A 24,728-nucleotide genomic window follows, 5' to 3' on the forward strand; every position below is an offset into this window, starting at 1 on the left:
ATCCATTATTCCAGCGTTCTGAGGGGAGAATAAATGTCCCTGCCTTGGTTTTTGAGCACCAAGGAGTAAGGCAATCTCCTCCCTAGAGGCCAAAGGCTCAGTCATCGCCCTGCCAACTCCAAGGGCATCTTGGTCCATCTCTAGGGGTGGTCCATTCGGACATCCTGTGCGTGATTATTGAATTCATCATTGGGATTGCTGCAAAGGTTGCTGTTGTCACTTTTTAATTGGTCCTCTACTCTTCGACTTTAGCACGGGCCCCTGCATATCATACAGACCCTCCAGGTCCCCTGTTGTTGGTAGCCTCTAAACAGTTCACCATACAGGCGGTGGATTGAGCGCTCCAATGCATCAAGTATGGATCTGACAGATGAGTTTCTGGAGATGTAATAGCAAGCTCTGTCATCTTTAAGGATTTGTTCCTTAGCTCATTGCTGTCCACACCCATACTCTCTATTGTAGACTCTGTCTGGGGCCCCTCAATTGTGCTCTCCACTTACTCAATGTCACCCAACAGGTTCTCCTCCGGTTTTTAGTGGGATTGGTGTTTAAAAGTGGGCCAGTAACTATCGTTGCCCGCTGCCGGGGTGAGGTTAGGATTAATACTGTCATTATATTTCTTGACCTCCCCACCTGATATTGCTCCAACACATTCTGGCTCCTCAGTGCCCACTAAATTGTTGATGCGTGTATTTGTTTGTGCCTCGCATGTTGGATAGCTGTGCTGCACCTTTACAGTAGAGGCCATCTTTGTTTTAGATGCAGGTGCCATCTATGCCAGAACTTGCAGGTCTTCTTGGCGATTACTTTGCACGAAGTGCACTGAAGGAACCCTGCAGAATCTGGGGCAGACGAATAGATACCTACTGCCGACAAATACATGGGGGCTCATTCATGGAATTATTTGCGCCAAAAAATGGGTATTTGTGTGCCAGTCTGCACGCAAATCCCTTTTTAACAAATGGGGATTTGCGGGCAGAATGGCGCACAAATCCCCGGTTTTTGGCGCAAATAAATCCATGAATCAGCCCTTTAGTAGTTAAAGATTTTCCCGATGACACTGCACTACTCTTGAGTCTCTCCCCCTGCGCGGCCACCTTTTCCCAGATGTTTCCTGGGCACAGACAGAGGAAGTGCACTGACCAGGCCAAGTATGACACAGAGACTAGTGCCCACCCCCCTGCTCCAGACAGCCAGTGAGATGTATGGCCGCCAGCTCATCCGCAGAGCAGCATCAGAACAGATACGATTGGGTGAATTGACTCACCAGCTCAGCCATAAGCCTGCAGCAGTGCCGGCCTTATGGCAACCTCTGCATTATCAGTGGCTTTGACGCCTCTTACCAACTGGGGGGATGTCCAAGCACCTGCAGGTGGCACTAGAGGGACAGCCCGCATAGCTGGCCACCCGCTCCCCAGTGCAGGGAACGCCCACCTTTCCTCAGGAGGGGGCGTCCCCAGGGCCTTCACATCCAGTGCGCGCCTGGGGACGGAATATAAGGCGGGGGACTGGTAGCTCAGCCTCTTTCCAGCTCCCCCCTCCCCCCTCCTGGTCGGGCTACAGGCAGGTAATGGCCCAAAGGGCTTTAGCTCATGATGCGTTAACTCGATGTATGGTCAGTAGTTTGATCAGTGTTGCTGAATAAATATTCTAAATGCACTATTGGCAAATTGGGCGCCATTTTTCATTCAAGCTGAGACCATTCTTGGGCAGAGTTGGAGCAAGATTAGGGTTGCTCGGTATAGCATAATTGCACTTACGTTTCGTTCATTGACACCTAGCAAACACTTTTTGCAGCCTTACTTTTAATGAAGGACGTCAATAGAATTAAAAATGGACACCATGCACACGGAAAGGTTAAGAAGGTGCGGATGGCGACATTGAATTCTGGCATTGAAAATCTCTGAGGTGGTTGAGCCATTTGTGCAATTTTATGCTTGCAGGCCATTTGGGGGCTCTTGCCAGATGTTCTGGTTAACGGATTGTTCATGATTTGGTAGTCTTGAGTTTTCTTAAGCAGTGGGGATGGCTTGACCAGATCTTTAGTAAGGACGCTTTGAAGGTATTCATCGACTTGCTCGATCTATTTAACAAGGCACAGCAGCTTTGATGTGCCGTTGCAGGTCTGCCTCCTGGTCTGAAAGTATACTTGCTGTACTGTTTAGGTAACAACTGGCTGGTAACTGGTGCATGGGGCGGATTTGTTATGTTTCCGTGGTTTTCTGGCTTCCAGAAGAAGTGCACAATACACTTGATGTACTGGATGGGTTGTTCGTGAGGGGAGGCCTTACCTTGGGTGTGGATGGTCTATACAGGCGTGTAGCCATTCCACCTACTAGGAGTTCAGGGAAAAGACAGAGGCATGGTGCCTAGTGTTTTAACACAACGCCGTCTGACATTTCTTGATATCAGCCACAATAGAATAGAGGATTCAACACCAAAGCTTTTGACTTTGCTGAAAAAGTTTGTTCAACACATTACTGTGTTTTTTTTTTCTTCCAGTTTCGGCTGTTGTGGTAGATGTTGACCTATAAATGACAGGATTGTAAGTGAACATCTCAAAGAAGGTAGCAGGCGCTCCTCTCCAGAAAGAACATGGCATGATAACCTGTTCTGAGATGAGAGTTTGCAGCACACGCTTTTTGCTCACTGTACCTTTCGCAGATGGGAAATATCCATTTGCATATCAGTCTTTGTCCCGCCCACATGGGCAGTCCAAGTGAACATGGGCTAACTAACCATCAAGCACTGTGCTAAAACTACTGTAAGCACTGAACTCTATGCCCTATGGCAGTGTACGCAAATCTGGTATGCCCCCACCACCCCCCTTGAATAAAAATACTGTTGGAGGATGTGAAGGCAGCTTGAAGCAAGAACCAGACATCCGATTAATGTCAGGATGGCTGAAGACCTGTCTTTCCTTAGTTTTGTTGGACAGAAAAAATCACACCTTGACACAGGGCGAGTTGAGTCAAAATTCAACAGAAGTGTCTATTAAGGAACGCTAGGCAGATACTTACACTTTGTCATGGACTGACTTGGGTTCCATAAATTAATGGGAATAGCTAGATTTAATTAAAACTCCCAGCCAGGGTATTCGGCTGTGCTTAGCGATAGGTCGCAGGTACAGAGACGGCCCAGGTTTTTCTTCCAGAGGTATATTGCAGTGGGTCTGGTCACAGGAACCATAAGGTTAATGATTGGGACCAACAGAGGATCCGTCCTCCGCAATGGGGCCAGCTGGGGATACTGCTCTGGATACTTGTGTGAATAGCGGACTTGCGATTATGTGTTATCATAGGAAATGGAAATAAGGGAGGAAGCCAATGACCGCCGCAGTCGGGTCCCAGGAGTCTTTCCAGGAATGTGGCATAACGCCCCTTGAAAGGTTTGGTAAGATTTGAGGATTGCATAAATCCTTGATAATCTGAGATTGTGGTTTAGGGAGAATTTAAGGGCTTGGCCAGGAAGGCGGCATAGTGCTGCCCCCCCCCCCCCCCCCGACCTCAAAGGTTTGGTATGTACATGCCTGCAGTAAGTCTGAGTTAGGGCATAGGTCACTAATACATTTGAAATTGTGTATATATACAACTGGAGGGTCAATGGGAACATGGCATAACGACCTTGTAAGGATGGTAAATTAGGGGACACCACCACAGGGTACATACCTGCATTCTTACGGTGTAATGACAGACTGGTGATTATGCGTTATCAATCATGGGAAATGGATATAATTGTAATCTGATATTGTGGTTTAGGGAGAATTTAAGGGCCTGGCCAGGAAGGCGGCATAGCGCGCCCCCACACCCCCGAAAGGTTTGGTAAACTGTGGGACGCTCCCACATTGTACATGCCTGCGGTAAGTCTGGCTGATGGCGTAAGTCACTAATACACTTGAAATTGTGTATACATACAACTGGAGGTTCTGGCCAGGAACGCAGCATAACGACCCTGTAAGGATGGTAAACTGGGGGACACCTCCACAGGGTACATACATGCATACTTACGGTGTAATGCCAGTGATTATGTGTTATCAATCATGGGAAATTTATATAATTGGGGATGTCGAGGACCGCCTCAGTCTGGTCCCAGGAGTATGGCCAGGAATGCAGCATAAACTACCCTGAGAGGTTTGGTAAGCGGTGGGACATTACCACAAGGTACATAACAGTGGTAGTACTTGACAATGGGAGGTGCAGTTCAATTCAAAAGCCTACAAGGAGGTGTTGACCATTAAATTGTGCCAGGGCAAAACTGATCAAGGGGGCTAGGGAAGTGGGTAGTGCTTCACCAGGCCACCCACAGCGACAGTTTGTGGTGGCACTCCTGGTTACCAGCAGTGCAAAGGCGGCTGCAGTGGAGGCTCGTGCTTCTGGTGCACTGGTGCAAGAATTAGCTGGCACTGATTACAATGGGGTGGTGCCCAGATTGCAATGGCACAGGACGGCATGTCACATGGCCATGGAGAAGTCCAGGCGCAGGCTCAACAGAGGGATTGAGAAATTTACAAAGGCTATGGGGCCTGGGATTTGTAAAACCTGCTTGCCTAAAGGAGAGGAGTGTGACACTGTGGTTTCCCGCGTAGACTGTTTCCCAATGGCCGCAATCGAGCCAAATTCCGACGATGGTCACTGAGTCCCGTAGGGATAGTTGAGATTCCTCACCAACTACATTCAGTGGCCCTAGGAAGAAGTACTGCATGAAGTACAATCTGAAGCATATGTCCGCTGCCTTGCTAAGCCATGTACGGCAAGGGTGCACCGGAACATTCAGAACTTTGACATTTCCCTGCTTATGGGCTACCTTAGAAGTCTATGGTCATAAACCATGATGTTGTTTAGGGCTGGGACTGCCCCCGTTTTGTGTTATGCTCCAATCAATATGACCTTTTGTTTCTAAATGCATAACAACTGTCTGTGTTTATTAGTAGGCTAGTAATGGGTATGGTCTGTTGCCTGACTCACCGCCCCTCCCGCCGAACCCCATGAAAAGAGGGAGGGGGGCCAATGGGGGATGGCACTGCTATGTGCAGGGGCATACTCCTCCCCCCGAGTACTGTTCCTTGCCTTGGCTCAAATCGAGAGCAACCCAAGAGAGCGTCCCAGTGTCCTTTATGTGTCAAATCACAAGACCACTAAAGTGCTCAGATACCAAAACTCCTTGACATTCCATAAAGGAGACCAGGCTGGTTCGAAGCCCTCTTAATGGAAATGCTTTTACAGAGATGCCTTTCCTGCTTTCCTACTAACGCTGCCCTCGCCCTCTTTGACTTGCAGATGCACGCGCAGCGAGTCCTACATTATTGCCAGAAGTGCTCCACATAAGACCACTTTCCAAGACCACTTTCCTCATGGAACTGAGGCACAGACAGATAAAGCGATCAACACAGGATCAGGTTACTGAGGTTGGTAAAGGGAGTTCTATGAATGATCTCTTTCTAGGTGAATTGTCAAGTTTTGTCCAATTGAGCATCAAGAAAGGCCACCTTTTGTGTGCAGGAGAGCCTGTAGTCGGTGGCCGTTTTCTACTTTCCTTGTCGGCCGCCAGCTGTTTTTAGCTTTAGGTGCACCTAAAAATTAAGGACTTCGATGAGGAAGATGGGCCTAGTGATAATGCCTGAAGTGTTTTGATTAACCCATGTCCTACTCTTAAGTCTTCCATTTTACCACCTCACCCTCCGATGCAATTAAATGGCTTTATGAAGCAAAAAGGAACACACATTTTCTTTCTTAGTAAAATGTAAAACTTGGCTAAGGATGAGCAATAAAAAGACAAGTGGAGAATACCAGTAAATAAACCGGGCATTGGTCGATGATGAAAAGCTAAGCAAGACGAGACAGTTACGCTGATGGTTGAAGCGGGCCAGATCGGGGACAGCGGTTGATAACAAAAGCCCAGTGGATTCTGTTACTCTGCCAATTGTTTTGGCCTGTGAAAACTCAAAAGCCTCTCGCTTGCTCGTTTATGCGCAGCTTCTTGCTGTACAAAGCATCACTTTAGAAACAAATACTCTTACTGCATCCCAAGAGGGGTTATGTGTGGCCTGGAGAGGCAATGCACTGTACAAATGGGAAACAATTACATCTATGTGCATTCAGCATTGTATCAATTGTGTAACCGCGTTCAATGCTTTCACAAAAGGGTTGTATCAGATGCCTCCTCTTTACACTTGATGGTGTAAATGCATATATTTTTGGATTGAAAATCCAAAAAAGATCCTGGAGCAGTTAATAGAAATGATGTATATCTCTCTCTCTACCTGTGGTGTTCACCAGGGGTCTAACCTCTCTCCCTGGCTGTTCAACCTGTATCTGGCACTTCATGCCCACCGCATTGCCGCTCTCTGCCCCAACTTTCAGTGCTATGCGGATGACACCCAACTAATTTTCAGGCTCACTTCCTCCACCTCTTCTCCTTCTTTCATATGACTGTCTGTCCGCCATCCAGGAGTGGTGCGCTGCCAATGATCTCTGCCTTAATGCCAGTAAGACCGGGATTCTCCTCATCGGCACACCCGCTCCCTCCTTTCCTGTCACTCTTTTGCCGGCCTCTCTTGGCCCTCTTCCTGCTCCCACCTTTGAGGCTAAAAACTTTGGTCATCTTCGACTCCACACTTTCCTTCGCTCCTCACATCTCCGACGTCTCTAAGAAGTCACACTACCAGCTGCACCTCCTCGGAGGTATTCTTCCTTTCCTCTCCTTCCCCCAGTAGCTCACTGTCTCCAGAGCTCTGGTTCTCTCTAAGCTGGACTATTGCAACAGCCTCTTTCTAAATCTGCCTGCCTCTACTCTCCGCCCTCTGCCACTCATCCAAAACAGGACTGCGAGACTTGTCCTTTGCCTCAAGCCCAGATATCGAAATCTCTTCACTGGCTCCCAGTGGCGGCAAGGATTCAGTTCAAAACCCTCTGCATTGTTCACAAGGCCTTATGGGGCCTGGCACCTCCATACCTTCAACTCTCTCTTCCTAAATATCTTCCCTCTCGAGCTCTTCGCTCATCCAACTCCCTCAGGGTCAGTTGCTTCTCTAAGCACGAGTTGGTGGTAGATTTTTCTTTGGCTGGGGCCTCTCTCTGGAACAGCCTCCCTGCCTGCCTGATACTTGAGGAGCGCCATCTCTGGTTCCGGAAGCACTCAAGACCTTCCTCTTTGCATCTGCTTTCTCTCCCCCTCTCCCTTGCTGAATCTGAATCTGCACTGGTTACCTGGCTACCCTCTGATCTCTGGCCTATGTTCCCTCCCTGGCAGTTGCACACCTGCACTGCCCCCTGGCAACCCTTGCACTTGGGGGCTGTTTCTGTATCCCTACAGCCCCCTACTAGCACTTGACCCCTGATGTCTGCTCTTACCCTTGCCACCAGCTGGCTGCACTTTTATTTGTTTTATTTATTTTACTTTTCTCCTATGTACTGTACTGGCCCCTTCCCTCCCCCCCTGTACTCCCACCCCCCCATGACCCTCCCCGCACTTGCGCAATCTCAATGTCACCTGGTCTAGTAGGATAGCTGTCTGTCTTCCCTCTGTTTCCCCTCCCCTGCCCTGCCTTGTCGCGCCTTGAAACACTTGTGTATAGGTGTGTTATAAATGCCATATCATAAACTGGGATCTATGGAGGTGGTTTTTGTGTTAGTGCTCCAGTTGCGAACTCTCTGTATTCGTTCAGCAAAAGATGCATCTCTTTCACCATCTAGACCACTCTGCAGCCCTTTTGTTAAGAAATTTTAGCAAAGTTTCAAGCAACAGTGACAATCACGAGAGGTATACGATTTCAGTGATTCCAAAGAAAAATGCAGACTGTCGAAATCCACCAATGGTGGAATAATGACTGTCTGAGAAAGCTGGCGTTAAACGATCCCAGATGCATTTACGCTGTTCATCGGTTTTTAGTATGATGGCAGCATGTTAAGCTACAACCCACAGAGATAGATTGGAGGCTTGGGTGTAGTGTTCTTCTCTTTTATTTTTCCCGGATCACCCCTCATACTCGTTAAGTAGGTGGAGCTGGCCACATGTAGTGGGGAGTTTTCCAAAATCCCTTTCCAATACCCTGACACTTGACCCACCCACCACAACCCCCTTCCTTTCCATCTTTTGGTCAGTACTGTTCATGTGACATTAAGGGGTGCCGCTGCTTTGTTTGCCCAGTGCAAAAACAATGTGCTTTTCTGAAATGTTGTCATCCGGGGACAGTGTGCCACATGGACCAGTCACCTACAGGAAGCCTGAACTGCTGCCCAAACACCTGCCACCAGTCTCTATCAATCCATGCCCTGCTGAACCCAAAGCCTCTGGTCAGGGGTGGACTAGGAACTAAAAGAGGCCCTATATTACACATTTTCAACGAGCCCAGCCCTTTTCCTATGAACACATTTGGAAATTAAATTACCACACACGAGGCCCAGGGTGCAGAGACCTAGTAGGAAATCTCCTGAGTTCCCTAGAGGCCAGTCCACCCCTGCCTCCGGTTATTCCAAGAACAAGGAGGCCCGAGGCAAAACGTGTTTTAAGTCTTGCACGTATAAATTGGCTATACCTCAAAGAATGTGTTACAAATATGAAACTGGTCTCCAGGAGGCCTATTGGGGACACCCCGAATATAGCGAATTCGACACATCCTTGGAGAGGCACATGTGTGCAATCAACTGTCATCGGTAAATACCGACTCGGGACACAAGTCGAATGTGTGGCAGCAGACCAGAAAACAAGCTGACTGGATGGCCGGGCAGGCAGGATCTGATGCACTTGAGGCGTGCTGTACGATTGACCCGCCGAATTATCGGCCCTTTAGAATAGTCAAAGGACAGCAGGGCAGGGATAGCTGACCTCAAAATGGAAACGTTGAAAGTCAGTGTGCTGATCTTGGGTAATGCCGACCTCTAAACATTGGATGTCTAATTTCCAATGCCACGTTTGACTTTCGTGTGCACAGGAGGCTCTCGTCATTTACAATCTCTTGCTAAAATGTACTCGTGATATTTCGATGGTTTACAGCGACAGAGGCTCTCGCCACGGGGAACGGATGCATGAAGATTGGACTGTGAGGAGTGCAAAAAAAAAGATTGGACTGTGAATATTTTGTTTGATTTCTACATGGCAGTGTCACAAAGCTTCCACTCCTCCCTTTATCTGTTGGAATGGTTATGTGTGCTTGACTGGGAGGTATTCAAGTTAAGCGCGACAGTGACCTCCTTGTGAAGTGGGAAGAGCAGAATGGTAGCAACAAAATATAGGGCAGGATTGCGCATTACTGTTCCATGTATGTACAGAATTCTGCCTACTACTTTTTTAAATTTATTGATTTATAAAGTTCTTCCGCCAAAGCTCTTGGCAATAATTTTATCAAAGGTGGATAATAGCGATGTAAAATGACCATCTAAAAGAGCAGTAAAAGAAGGTAAGTGTTGGAGGGAAGTGACAGTGTTATAAAAGTGGTCCAAAAAATATGAAAGGATGCAGAGGAGTGAATATGAAGGGGTACAGCATTTGGGGGCCACTGAGTAGAATGAACAGGAAGAGGCAAAAGGGGGGGGGGGGTTTAGGGACAGTGCGAAGAAAGAATGATTGGGAGTGAAGAGAGCGAGTGGGAGTGTAGAAGGACACTAAAGTAGAGGGATAAGAGGAGCCAAGGCCATGAAGACACTTGAAAACAATACAGAGAAAGTGAAAAAGGGATGATCAAAAGAAAGTAGCAAGGCTGAGAGAAGAAAAGGAGTGATAGAGGACCGACGTGTGGGGGCTTGGAAGAGGAGACAAATAGAGGAGTTAAGGACAGACCGAAGGGAGTCAGATGGGAGGAAGGGAGAGCAAGCAATAATGCAGAGCAGTAGTTAAAAAGGTGAGAAAAGATGAGCGAGAACATGAGAAGCTTCGTAGCCTGGAAAGAGAGAAAAGGAGGAGCATAGTAAGATTATAAAGGTGGAGACGGGCAATACGAGCAGTGTTGGTAATATGAGGTGAAAAGGAGAGCGAGAAATCTAAGGTGATTCCAAGATTGTGAGCTGAGATGAGAAAGCAAAAATGGAGGGGGTGGGGGAAGCAAAGATCAGCAGGGAGGATTTTTTTCAAGCTTGGGTTGATAACCGTGCGTTTTAAAGGAAGAAGGAATAGAAGAAGAGAGGTTAATTAAAGGATGGGGTTGAGAGAGATGGCAGTAGGATGAGCACGAGAAACTTGGCCGTATCATTCAGTAAGAAGAGAGGAGAAGGAAAGAGAAGAGCAAGGGAGAGACGCTGAAGGAGGGGGGAAAAGGGGAAGCGGGAGAGGGAAAGGAAGACTGGATATTAGAAACCTTGGTAGTGAAGAAAGGGTCTGGTTGGCTCTAGGAATGGAACCTGCCCATGCTAAGCACCATTTATAGGTTGGAAGGTTTGTTCTGGTGTCGCAAGATCACAGGAGTGGTTAGGGGTTTAGCCAGGACCCCAATTTGGTGCGTATGAGAGGTGGGTTTACTCCTGGTTATCTTGTCTGATTCGGTATCAATAATCCTTCTAACACGGTAGTTAGTGCGATACAGGTTCGCTTTTATTGATGGTTTATGAAAGATTCCACTTGATACAATGATTAGTGTGTAGAACACTGTTATGGCATTTTATGCCTTGGTGCGGTCAGCCGACACGTGTTTCAACCCAAACGGGTCTTTCTCAAGGCAAGTATGTCATGCTGCGGTCCCTGGGTGGGGTTCTTGTTTTATTGTGGGTGGCTGTCCTTATGGCAGTCAGGGAGCAACGCATCACAGACACTACTCAGACGAAGAGCCCAATAGGAGCTAGACTGCCATAAGGACAGCCACCCACAATAAAACAAGAACCCCACCCAGGGACCGCAGCATGACATACTTGCCTTGAGAAAGACCCGTTTGGGTTGAAACACGTGTCGGCTGACCGCACCAAGGCATAAAATGCCATAACAGTGTTCTACACACTAATCATTGTATCAAGTGGAATCTTTCATAAACCATCAATAAAAGCGAACCTGTATCGCACTAACTACCGTGTTAGAAGGATTATTGATACCGAATCAGACAAGATAACCAGGAGTAAACCCACCTCTCATTGGTAGTGAAGAAGTTGTCAAAGTCAGAGGATGTAAGAAGGGAGAGGGGATCAGTGGCGGGAGGAGAAAGGATATTGTTAAGTATTTGGAATAAGCGACGTGGGTACAGAGAGCTAGGAAATAATTGTTTTTTTGCAAAGCGTAAGAGGGAGGAGGTAGGAAGTGTAGATGGAGTAAGAAGATCGTTGGGTGCACTTGGCTTTACGAAGAGGGGCGCAAAGGGATAAAAGGAGAAGGACAGAGCCATGGTTGGAGGATTCTTGAGGGTGTGAAGGGACAAGCAGGGTAAGATGGATCAAGAATCAGTAGGAGAGTGGAATGAAGATGGGAAGAGGCTGCATCAACAGAGAGGGAAAGGGGGAAGCTGAGTGAGGAAAAAGGATGAGAAATTAAACATGCGAAGATTGTAAAAAGAGACACAGAGGGGGAAGTAAAGGGGGGGACGGAGGGAAGGAAGTGATCAGAGGAATAGATTGGATAGGCCATAAATGGGGTGTCCAGGGAGGACACTGGGGCAAATTGGTCGAGAGGAACCAGAGGATTGCGAGAGGGGGGGGGATATGATATGATATGGCATTTGTAACGCGCCTATACACAGGTGTTTCAAGGCGCGACGAGGCAGGGAGGGGAGGAACAAGGGGAGACCGACAACGATCCTACTAGGCCAGGTGTTATTCAGATCGCGCAAGTGCAGGGGTGGGGGAGGGGGAAAAGTGCAAGGGGAAGGGGAGGGGGGGAAGTGCAGTACAAGGTAAGTGGCGTAAAGTAATAAATAAATAGGGCCAGCTGGTGGCAAGTGCAAGGTAAGTGCAGAACAAGTGCTGGAAAAGGGGGGGGGGCTGTAGGGATACAGAGACAGTCCCGCAGTGCAGAGGGGTTCCAGGGCATCAGTGCAAGTGGAGAGTGGCTGTGCCCAGGACTGAGGCCGTTAAGAGTGGTCCAGTTGCAGAATCAGTGCAGTTTCAGTGAAGAATATTAGCTGTTCAGCAGGGGAGAGGGAGAGAGAAAGCAGAAGCAAAGAGGAAGGTTTTGAGGTGCTTCCGGAACCGGAGATGGTTCTCCTCAAGTTTCAGGGAGGCAGGAAGGCTGTTCCGGAGGGAGGCCCCTGCCGCGCAGAGAGATCTACCCCCAGCTCGTTGCTTCGAGAAGCGGCTGACCCTGAGGGAGTTGGAGGCGGATGAGCGAAGGGCTCGGGAAGGAAGATATTTGGGAAGAGAGAGTTGAAGGTATTTAGGACCCAGGCCCCAGAAGTCCTTGTGGACAATGCAGAGGGTTTTGAACTTTATCCTCGCAGCCACTGGGAGCCAGTGTAGAGATTTCAGTCCTGGAGAGATACGGTCCCTGGGCTTGAGGCCAAGGACAAGTCTCGCAGTTCTGTTCTGGATGAGTTGCAGAGGGCGGAGAGTGGAGGCAGGCAGATTAAGATAGAGGCTGTTACAGTAATCCAGCTTCGAGAGAACCAGGGCTCGGGAGACCGTGAGCTTCTGGGGGAAGGAGAGGAAGGGAAGAATACCTCTGAGGAGGTGCAGCTGGTAGTGTGACTTCTTAGCAACCTCAGAAATATGAGGAGAGAAGGAGAGTGTGGAGTCGAAGATGACCCCAAGGTTTTTTGCATTGCAGGTAGGAGCAGGGAGGGAGGTAGGGAGTTAAGTCGCATGAAGGGAACTAAGAAGACGTAACAGTGGGACAGATGAGTGTATATTAGAGATGGAGAGTGAAATCCCCAAGATGAATAAAAGGAGAAGGGAGTGGAGGAATAAGAGACGCAAATATGTCAAGGTAATTGAGAAATGTAGTAAAGCATTGGGGGGGACTGGTAGAAATTGAGAAAAGAGAGCGAGATTGAGAACAATTTGAAAAATGATATTCTAACGAAAGACAGACTTGAAAGTGAAGGTATGAGGGTGCAAGAAGTCGGTGGAGTGGGCAGAGTTGGGAAGTTAGCAAGGGAGTAAAGAAACAACACATGGGTACTAGTGTTGGATGGGGATATCCAGGTTTCTGTTAGACAAAGAAAATTAATGTTAGAAAGAGATCAAGGATGGAGTGATATTTAATGCAAACAGATTGGACATTCCAGAAGGTAACAGATTCAGATGGAGTGGGGAAGTAGAGGTGGGGCATAGAGAGGTAATCCTTTGCTGCTTTGCACATCGGTAGATTGCCAAATACAGTAGGTTCAGTACAGAGGGTTGCTTTTGTTCTCCGCTTGTACTGGGTGTTGATTGAGTCTACGTATAAAAGAAACCAAGACCCATTAATCATACTGTTAAAAGAGAAAATAAATGTGGTATATCTTTCAAGAACTTGGGGGGGGGGGGGGGGTGTGGGGAAGACGTTTTTTTAATAATGATTGAATTCTTTTTTTAACAATTTCGGCTCCTAGAGCCTTTTGTGAAAACATCCAAAATAATAAACGTCAGGAATTTACAAAGGACACAAAACCCTAAAACCATTTTTTACAAAATAATTGCTAAAACATTTTTTTAAAAATCTTTGACCAACAACGCAGATATGAACTACAACATAACAAGCTTTTTAGGGGGAACAACCTCAAATTCTTTACGTCACAACCTAGTAATAGTTACTGCAAGAGCGTGGAGGAGAGGTAATTTTTGTGGGTTTAACCCTCTGGACATCCTGACCCAAGCCCAACTTAAGCATAGCTCTACTCGCAGGTTGAAGACCTGCTTTTAAAAGTGCCCTGATGCATATGAAGCTTACTGTAGGAGTTCGCACCTCTGGCTGCATTAAGTGCACTTTCATCTGCACATGTTTATTGTGAGTCTATAGCGCTTTACAAGCGCTTCACAAAATTAGCGAAATGGTTCAGTAATAAATAGCAATGATGATGATGATGATGATGATGATGATGGTGATGATGATGATGATAATAGAAAACCTAGTAGAAGAAGGAAAAATAGACATTCTGAATCCTGGAACTGGTTCATATCATCATATATCAGTGCCAAGCCGCAAACTAAAGATGCTCCCGCCATCCTTCATAAAATAACCTCAAAATTACCTTTTAGAAAAAACAAGCCATTGGACGCTTCCAGAATGACCTCTTTTCTGAATCGACTGACCATAGAACATCACACAAGGAATTATATAAGAGGCAGATCAACAAAAAACGTTGCAGAGTTTGTATGGTTTAAATTATCTTTACATCTGTCTCCACTCTAGTACTTGGGCTTCTACAGATTTTCACCCAAAAGCAGTTTGTCACACGCTGCACCAGCAGCTGCAAATAGCCACTGATGGAAACTTTGCCCATTTCATCCAGTTCCATACGCCGAGCTGCTTCATCTCTGCACTGCTTTCCTTTTAGGAGATGTGATGGAAACCTCTACTGAACATCCTAGCCCATAATCTCCTTCGTTCCCAGGGAATGTAAATCCGACTTAATGCTTTCATTAGAAGGATGTTCATGTTTCAGGTATTTGTCCATGTTTACTTTTTCCCCCAATAGAGGCCTTTTTACAGTGTACATACCTGAATAGTTCTTTGCTCCGTCATCACCTTTTGGTTTTGAAAAAGTTCCCCCTGAGTGAGACGGGTATGCCCAGACGTGCGTCCAGAGCTACTCTTCACTGATGACACCCAACGAGGCTGAAACATGTCTGGGGATGCTTGTGGTCCCGTTCGAAAGGGGTATGACCTAGCAGGTCGGGCTGAACTGCTCCTTTTGGGGTGGGACCGAGCCTGATTTGCATATTGTCTTTCCCCTTCTATAACGGCTTAGCAGGCTGAAAACCCGTGGTCTGGAGGGTTGCCCAGACGGTGCCATTTATGATTGATTCAAAACATTCTAGCCATCACCTTTTGGTTTAGCATTTGTTTTTGTAATGCCAGAGGGGTTATTCATGCATGTCATGTATATTAATGAAGTTGATTTAGTTTCAGAGTTGAACAACGTTACCAGCTTGGTTGTTCAGTTTACTCCACTCCAACATTCAGATTTGCTTCCTTTCCCTACACCCCTGGGTTTAGTTCCTGTAAGTGCCATCCGTAGCAGATGTTCAGTGCCTTACTTCTTTGGTCGAGAATGCTACGTGCTGCATCTTGTCCAGTGTTGCACTTTTATTTAGACACATGTTGACTATTGCCACCCCTACCCTCTGCAAACCGTGTTTTCTCAATCCCACTGCATTTTGGCAGCATATCCGCACCACTTCACTGTACCTCTACCGCCATGTAGGCATGCTATCGGAGACCCCAGTGTTCACCCCACCCATCAGTTCAGGTTTGATGTTCACCTGCCGCCCAGTGGCCAGGCGTTTAGTCCACCACCACTTTGCTGACCGCCCCCTCCCTCCTCACTTCTCTGCAAGCAGGCATCTGGAAAACATATGGCATACTTGCAACTATAATGATGTTGGCAGTCTCTACAGCAGCAAGGATTAAATTGCAACCAGTGCAGGAGGTCTTTGGGTAGATTTGGTCCAAGGTCTGCATTTGTAAAATGGTGGTATGTATCTATGGTGTAAACGTGAGGGCTACGTTTAAGTGAAATAGTTGATACCTAACTCTTGTGGGCAAAGGGAGGAGCCATTATTGTGGAATAATGACCTGTCGCAGTATATTGCAGGAGGTAAAGCCGAGGGCTAGAAGTTAGGGAAGGGTTGAAACATGTCAGTTTAAAGGTCACAAGTGATCATGACCAGTGGCAAACTCTACAAGTTACAAGTTTGTCACAAGTTTTGCTTGACAAGCCTTGTCACAAGTTTTGACACACTTCTCCCTGAAGGCTACAAGATCCTCTCTGAGCCCAGACCCAACAGGCCAATAGGGGGAGTGGCCCTGATCTTTCCGGAGTGGATCCCCGTTTCCATCACTCCCACTTGGGACTATTCTTTGTTTGAATACCTGGTCTGCAGGGTCTGCCTGTCTGTGTCCCTCGTTCTCCCTCGTTCTCCCTCGTTCTCCCTCGTTCTCCCTCTACTGCCTGGTCCGACGCAAACTGCTGGCCACACCTTGAATGCTCTGATCACCACTGACATCACTCTCTCTGTCCCTCTCACCACCTCACTCTGTTCTCTCCTCTCACTTAAACCTTTCTTCTCCTTTAGCACTGCCACACCCTGCACTGCCTCCCACTTTCAAGGTCACCCAACCCATGAAAAAAGTGTCAGTAGCTACCTTTGCCTTCACCTACTCTTCTCCTCCTAATCTTGCAGCTGACTCCCACCCTGACCCAGACTTTTTCAACTTTCACCTTTCCATCTCCAACATCCTAGCCCCTGTCATGAGGGTCTGACTGAAGCCTGCCAAAAGGTGCAACTCTTGGTACGACTCAGACTTGGCTGACCTTAAACGCAAGTGCAGGGCAGCAGAACGGAAATGGGGATCTTCAGGTGCACCCTCTGACAAGCTGGCCTGCCACCTTCTGCAAAGGCAATATAGACTTTGCATCTGGTCTAAGAAAAGTGTCCATATTCAAGTCTGTATCTCTCCGGCCCCCAACAACACGGCCAAACTTTTCAAAGTCTGCAAGGAACTGGCCAACCCTACTGCACGCTCATCCTCTACTACACCCACTTAGGAACTTTGTGGGGCCCTGGCTGAACATTTCACCGCCAAAACACAGGACACCCTGTCTTCTGTCCTTCGCACCCACTTGTGTACCATCAGCTCTTGGGGGCCCCCTCGGCCGCCCCCACCACTCCTCCTTTTCTCCCCTACCTCTCCCCTGTCCCACCTGAGGATGTATCAAGACAAGTCCGGTCTATGAAAGCCTCTTCCAAACAAGTGGACCCTTGCCCCTCCAAAACCATCAAGGACAATATTGACTCTCTAGCTCCAGCCTTGGCAGACCTCTGAAACCTCTACTTTGCCACTGGAGATTTCCCCACTTCTCTCAAGTATTCTCTTGTGCACCCTCTGCTCAAAAAGCCTTCTACCAACCATTCTATTCCAGCAAACTATCACCTGATCTCTATCACCCCTCTATCACTGTCTCCATGACCATCACTCTGGCCTTAGAGCATCCAGAGGTACAAACTGCTCTTCTGAACACCCGTGAAGACCTGCTCTCAAACCTTGAGTCCGGCCCCATTCTTCTTGGCCTCTCCTCTGCTTTTGATAGTTCAAGCACAACATCCTGATCTCCCGTCTCTGTGATACCCTGGGCAATCCAAATCGGGCTCTGGTGTGGCTAGCGTCCTTGCTCTCTGACCGTCCTTCCCTGGTGGAACTTGGGTCCTTTCTCTCCACTATCACTCTCTCTCTACTTGTGGCATCCCCCAGAGATCTAATCTATCCCCTGGTTTTTCAATTTCTGCATGGCCCCTTTGGCCCCAAGATCTCTGCCTTCACCTGCAACTTTCAGTGTTATGCGGATGACGCACAGCTCTTTCATGCTATCCTCTGCCTCTTCTTCCTCCTCCTCGCTCATTCCTGACTATGTCCGCAATTCAGTCCTTGTGTGCTGCTAATGGGCACTGCCTTAATGCCAGTAAGACAGAGATCATCCTCATTGGGACCCCTGCTCCCACTTTCCCACTCTCACTCCCCACCAGTGAAGCAAAAAAAATCTGGGGGGGGGGTCATCGATCCACTCTCTCCTTCTCTTCTCACATCTCGGACATCTCCAAAAAGTACAACTACCAGCTGCACCTCCTCAGAGGTATTGTACCTTTTCTCACTTTCCCCCAGAGGCTCACCCTCTCCAGAGCCCTGGTTCTCTCCAGACTTGACAACTGCAACAGTCTCTTTCTCAATCTCCCTACTTCCACTCTCCAACCTCTTCAATTTATCCAGAAAAGAACCGTAAGACGTATCCTTGGCCTCAAGCCCAGGGACTGCATCTTTCTGGCGTTGAAATCCCTCCAATGGCTTTCTGTGGGTGCAAGGATCAAGTTCAAGTCCCTCTGCATAGTACACAAGGCTTTCTGGGGCTGGGGCTGAGGTCCCACTATCTACAATGCTCTTCCTAAATACTCTCCTTCAAGAGCCCTCCGCTCTACCTCCTCCAACTCTCTGCGGGTGAGCCACTTTTCTAAACTGAGATTTTGGGTATATCTTTATCCTGTGCAGGTGCCTCCCTCTGGAACAGCCTCCCTGCCTCTCTGTCTTGAGCCGGACCGCCCTAAATTCTGGAAACTCCTCAAGACCGTCCTCTTCTCTTCCTCTTTCTCTCTCCCTCTCCCCTGGTAACCTCCTTTTTCTTCTCTCCTGCTTCCCTCCTTCTACTCCCCAGCTTGCTCAGTTTCGCTGACTGGTTGTCTGGTGCACCTCCAGAGCCTCACAGGTCCCAGGCTCCCCTGCTAGTCCTGCACTTGCCTCTGCACGCTGCTTGGCACTACTGTACTCAGAATACATTCCATGAGAGGGGCAACCTCTCTGCACTTAACCCAGCCCCCTGCTGGACTGGGCAAACTTGTCCCCGTCCCTCGCACTTCCTGTCAGTGCACTTGCACGACCTTGAATGTACTAGGACTAGCAAGATTGTTTCTTCTGTCCGCCCTCAAAGCTGAGGTACTAATCAAACTATACAGTTTTGGTCATCCAGGCAATTTAATGTTGCCACTATAAAAGAACACCGATTTATGAGAATACAGTGGACCTAAATAGATTACATCGTCCAACGAATCGGGTAAACCAACAGATCAACTCTGTCCTGTAGAGTAAAAAAAAATCGGATAGCCGTGGGATGTCTCCTAATTTATAAAAAAAGAAGTCCTTTTAAAAGACGCAATTCGTGAAAAGCTCAGAGATCGTTGCTTACAATTCATCACTCTCACCCATAGATAATGAGAAATGACTACTGAAATGGAATGACCATATCTTAGAGTAAAAGACTTGCGTCTGTGTTAAAACAGGGCAAAGAGATTCAAAGTTGTTTGATTTACAAAGTCTACAAGTGAGCCTGTCTCAGGGTAGTCCAATACTGCGGCCAATCACTTTCAATGTATGAAGATTGTTCAACCTAAATCTTAAGAACCAACTTCTATAGTTCTTGATGGAAATTTAAAAAAGTAGGCCATCATGATATTCACTCCAGGTAGAGTAACAATATACTCTTTTTATAGAGTTTTAAATTTAAATGCACTCTTCCTTTTTCAATGTAATCCCGCTCTCTCAACTACTTCCTTATTAGTGAAGAATGGGATTCCAGTATTTCCCGCTTCGGATAAGAAACTTTCACAAATCTTCAAACTCATTCAATGAAGAATTAAACTTCAAACGAAACATATCCCTCAAACTTGAAAAGAGGGATTTGCCTCTTTCTTCTCATCTTCCTAAAGAGAACCAATTTGTTCAATTTGCAAGTAAACCAACAAGAGTTAATACCAAGCTCTATGCCAATCCCTTCAATTGGAACAAAAAGCAGAAGACCCAAAAGTGCCTGCCTTAATTTCGCCTTAAATACATCAAGCCATTTCCGGTTATTGAGAGATGGCAGCTCCAAACCATACATAGTTGGCGTGACTTTCGTTTTGTAGAATTATAAAAGTGGGTGTAAGGAGTAATTCGAGTATCTGGCCTGAAGAATCTTCATTTGGGAAATTAAATATTCAATCCTTGACCCTAGTTTTGACTTAAGAAGGCCAAGGTGATTCATATTGGTATGGTATGGTAATGTTTATTTGTAAAGCTCCTATACACAAGGCAAGTGTTTCAAGGCGCTCCAGGAGGGAGGGAGCAAGGGGGGAAAAACAGACCTTGAATTTCTTAATGATACAAGTCTGCACAGGCAGAGTAAGTGTAATTAATACAATTATCAGTGAAGATAACAGCAAATAGGTCTGACCACGATTCTGGAGGGGAGACAGGGAGGATAGATAGAAAATCTTCAGGCATGGTATGTTCAGATCGTGCAAGTGCACAGACGGTGCGGAAGAGGGGAGAGGGGAGGTGGGTGGACAAGTGCAGGAGGGGGTCGGAAGGGATCAAGTGCACCCAGTCAGAAACTGGGGTAAGTACTGAGAGATTCCACTGTCATGGGTCATTGACCAAGTGCAGTAGGTAGGGAGGACGCAAGCACAGGCCCAGAGGCAGTGCGAGAGGACTGGCAAGGGTGCCAGGGACCTCTGAGATGCACCCGGCTGCCAGTCAGTGAGCTGTGTGAAAAAAGGAGGGATAGAGCAGAGAGAGAGGTTAGCAGGGTAGAGGGAGAGGGGAGGAGGAGGAGAAGAGGAATGTGTTAAGGAGTCTCCGGAACTTAAGGAGAGCCAGTGGAGGGATTTCAGCACCGGAGAGATGCAGTCTGTGGGCTTGAGGCCAAGGATATGTCTCGCAGTTCTGTTCTGAATGAGTTGCAGAGGGTGCAAAGCAGAGGCAGGGAGGTTGAGAAGGAGGCTGTTGCTGTAATCCAGCCTTGAGAGAACCAGGGCTCTGGCGGCAGTGAGCCGCTGGAGGAAGGTGAGAAAAGGAAGGGTACCCCTAGAGAGGTGCAACTGGTAGTTGGACTTTTTAGAGCTGTCCAAAATGTGAGGGGAGAAGCAGAGACTAGAGTTGAAAATGACACCAAGTTTTTTTGCCTCACAGGTGGGTACGGGCGCAGGGCCAAGGGAGGCCGGCCAGAGAGAGAGAGAGAGTGGGAAAGCAGGAGCAGGAGTCCCAATGCGGACAATCTACGTCTTACTGACGTTGAGGCAGAGGTCGTTTGCGTCACACCATGACTGAATTACAGACAGTCAGATATCAACGAAGTAGAGGAGGTGGCTATGGGTAACCTGAAGGAGAGTTGCGTGTCATCTGCATAACACTGGAAGTTAGAAATGAGTGGCAATCATATGTGCCAGGGCAGCCATGTAGACCTTGAAGAACCTAGGGGATAAGTTAGAACCTTGGAACACCACAGGTTGAAAGAGTGATAGTAGAGCGAAAGGGCCTAAGTTCCACCTGGGATGGGCGGTCAGAAATGAACGAGGTCAACCACGCCAGAGCCCGACCGTGACATCCTGGGAATCACAGGAGACGCGGGATCAGGATGTTGTGGTTTACTATGTCAAAGGCAGAGGAAAGGTCAAGAAGAATGAGGACAGAGGAAGTGTTGGTGTCAAGATTTCAGAGCAGGTCTTCACGGGTGTTCAGTAGAGTTTGCGTGCCTCTGGATGCTCTAAAGCCAGCCTGATGGTTGTGGAGGCAACCAGCAGATTCAGTGTGGAGGGCGAGCTGAGAGATAACCAGCTTCTACAGAAGTTTGCCCAGGAAAGGGGTTATAGAGATGGGGCAATAGTTTGCTGGAATGGAGGGGTCGGCAGAGGGTTTCTTAAGCAGAGGTTGCACAAGGGAGTGCTTAAGAGAAGTTGGGAAAACTCCAGTGGCAAAAGACAGATGACCGAGATCAGCCAAGGCTGGAGCGAGTGAGTCAATTTTGTCCTTAACGGTTTTTGGAGGGGAAGGGTTCCATCGGTTTGGAGGAGGCCTTCATAGACCGGACTCGTCTAGTGACCTCATCAGGTGTGATGGGAGTGAGGGAAGAGGAGAATTGGTGGCGGGGCCAAGGGAGGCTCAAGAGGTGTTGATGTATGATGTGGTGCGGAAGTGAGAGAGGAAAGGATGTCTTGGGTTTTTGCAGTGAAGTGTGTTGCTAGGGCCGAGCAAAGGTCCTGGGTGGGTGTGACGGAAGAGGAGGCTGCAGCAGGATTGGCCAGTTCCTTACAGACTTAGAAAAGTTCGGCCGTGTTTGATGCTGCAGCGATGCAGGCTTGAATAAAGACTCTTTTGTTGGTGTCGCTGCAGAGTTGATATTGCCTTTGAAGGAGGCGACAGGCCAGTTTGAGAGTCCACATGACGAATTCCATTTCCGCTCATCTGCCCTACACTTGTGTTTAAGGGCAGCCAGATCAGTTGTACCAAGAGTTGCATTTTTTGGAAGCCTTCAGTCAGACCCTCATGACAGCTGCAGGAGTAGGAGGCGGAGAGTAGGTGGAGGCAAAGGCAGCTGCTGTCACTCTTTTCATGGGTCTTCTGGTGACTTTGAACCTGAAGTGGCCGCACCGGGTGTGCCGATGGGATAGGAGAGCTTCAAGTGTGAAGAGGGAGATATGACCTTCACCAAAAACTCTCTTCCTGCCTTACTGCCATTAAGAACTGGATGTCCTCCCGCTTTCTCTCTCTTAACACTGACAAGACCAAAGTCCTATTCTTTCCTCTCTTCCACCTCCCTATCCTCCCCCATTCATTCACTTTCCTCCCTCTAATCTCCCTATCTCTCTCCAAGCTCGTAATTTAGGCGTTCTCTTTGACTCCTCTCTCTCCTTCTCCCAACATATTTCCCTCACTTCTCGCACCTGTCGCTACCACCTCTTCAATATTCCCAAAATCCGTCCCTCCCTCACTTTTACGCTACCAAACTCTTAATCTCCTCCATCTTCTCCCGCCTCTTCTATTGCTCTTCCCGACTCTTTGGACTACCTACATCTCATCTTGCCCCCCTTAAATCCATCTACCACTCTGCTGTTCGTACCCTATGTCCCCTTACCTCCCGTGACTCCATCTCTACTTCACTCTCTTACCTTGGCTGGCTACCATTTCACTCCCAACTTAAATTTCACTTTCTCTGCCTAGTCTTCAAATCCCTCCATGGTCTTGCTCCCCCTTATCTCTCCTCCCTTCTCTCTTTCTACTCCCCCTCCCGTTCCCTTCGTTCTGCTGACCATTTCCTTCTCACTGTACCTCCATCCCCCTGTGCCTCCTCCCGTTTACGCTCCTTCCAACTCCTATCGCCTCTGCACTGGAACTCCCTCTCACAATCCGCTCCACCCCGACCTTCTCATTCCACAATTCCCTTAAGTCTCTCCTCCGCCATTCTCCTCCTTGAAACCCCCCTACCCCCTCTGCATCCCCTCCTCCTTATTCTTTCTCCTTGACTATCTCTCTTCCCCTCTCCCACCTCCCCTCTCTCTCCCTTCCATTTCCCTCCTCCAACTCATCACCCCCCTACCCAGTCCCACTCCCCTATTCCCCCTTTCCCCTTCAGTTAATTGCTCTTTTCACTGTTTTGTTGAATGATTCATATTGTAATTTTGCTTCCACCGTTATATTGTTTGTTTTTATGTTTTAAGTTGTTCCACTGTACAGTGCCTTGGTGTAAGGCGCTTTATAAATACAAATATATATCGGAAGAGATGAGAGCATCCAGAGTGTGGCCCGCTGTGTGTGTGTGAGGCCCGAGGGTAAGATGGAGAGGGAGAGGAGGCCAGGTCAGCCCATTTCGAGAGGAAGAGAGTGGACTGGCCTGGTGGGCGATAGAAGGTGGCCATCAGGAGAGAATATTTATGAGAGTGTGAGAGCCTGCAGACTCGACAATCTAAAGAGGAGTAGTCCTGAGTGGGGATGATGGACACAGGTATCCATTCTGGGACGATCAACTCCACCTCCTGACCTCTTGGCCCTGGGCACAGAGGATCTTGTATCCTTCAGGGAGGAATGTGTCAAAGCTTGTGATGTAGCTGGCCTTGAACCATGTCTCTGTGATGGCGAGAACATCTAAATCCATGCGTTCAAGGAGATTGCAGATGTCAGGCAAGTGTTTGACAGCAGAGCGAGAGTTAAGCGTGACAATATGGAGCAGCTTGCCATCTTTGGTCTTCCGCAGGGGGTGCAGGGGACGTTGGCCCACCACCCCGAGGTTGGCAAGGGAGCCAGAGGGATAGTGGAGGATGGCAGAGGAGCCAAGGCCGACAAGGGGGCCGGGACAGTGGGGTAAAGCAAGGGCACCTGTGCAGAGGAGGAGGAAGGCACAGCAGGCAGGGGAGCCTGTGCAGAGGATAAGGAATGCACAGCCGTCAAGGGAGCCTGTCCGGGGGAGAGGTAAGGTTTGAGAGGCAAGGTAGGACCCGGTCTAAGAGAAGAAGGTTGGGCTGAGGACCCTGAACCATGATGGTTCCATTCAGATAGACATCAATGCTGATCCTAAATATGGCGAAGAGGTCAAGGAGGACCTCCCAGCGGGTGCCACCATTATTGGCAGAAGAAGCGATAGGGAGAAAGGCGACCATGTACCGGGTCCATAGGTCTGGTGAGATAACGAAAAAGAGGATGTCTGTGAGAGTCTCACTGGCGGAAGCCGTGACATAGGTGTCTACAATCGGAAGGCCTGGGTTGGAGCCCAGTATGTCCTCAAGTTTCTTCTGGCCAGATTTAGTGATAGGAAATGGATCGGAAATAGAGAAGCAGTTTGAGAAGATGGGAGAGATGGCTAGTGTCGTAGCTAGCTGCAATGGTATAGAGTACACTTAACAGGCTGATGTAATGAGGCACATGGTGGGGGGAGAACACAGAGGCTGGGGGACAGGGTACAAGGGGGGGCACTGAGGACAAGGTAGGACGTGCAGGGCGTTGGTGAGGGATGAGCTCAACAGCAACGCTGAATGTAAGAGGATAGTAACAGTAGTGCACCCAGCAGAAATGATTTTCACACAAACGGGTACTTTCAATGCACAAAGGAGGCACAGCTAAACACGATTTTTCACACACAGCTACTTTCAACGCAGGAAGGGGGCACAGCTAAAAACGATTTTCAAAGCAAACAGACAGTATTTAAGGAATGGCACAGGAAGTGGAGCAATGCCGTAGTTGGAATTGGTGGGAATGAGTCACAGAGAGTGGGGCAGAGTGGAGAGTCACTGCAGAGCAAGGGGCACCTACAAGGTAGATCTCTTGAGGCAGAGGAAATGAGTTCCGTGGCGCCGAGGCAGAAACTGAGTTGTAGTAGTCGTGTG

At 48.1% G+C, this 24,728-nt stretch overlaps 1 protein-coding gene across 6 annotated transcripts in view; it reads left to right on the plus strand.

Moving 5' to 3' along the window:
• LOC138503961 (uncharacterized protein C11orf24 homolog) overlaps window positions 1-24,728 on the plus strand; it is a 606,597-nt gene that overhangs the window by 65,547 nt on the left and 516,322 nt on the right. The window contains exon 2 of one of the 6 annotated variants that reach the window (XM_069624098.1): window positions 5,277-5,404. The exons of the other annotated variants lie outside the window; for them this stretch is intronic. The gene's annotated coding sequence lies outside the window, so the exon portion shown is untranslated. The remainder of the gene's footprint in view (window positions 1-5,276; window positions 5,405-24,728) is intronic. 6 annotated transcript variants of the gene reach the window in all.

This window comes from Ambystoma mexicanum, chromosome 11 (assembly GCF_040938575.1).
Source record: "Ambystoma mexicanum isolate Mex_15411 chromosome 11, UKY_AmexF1_1, whole genome shotgun sequence".
NCBI lineage: Eukaryota > Metazoa > Chordata > Amphibia > Caudata > Ambystomatidae > Ambystoma > Ambystoma mexicanum.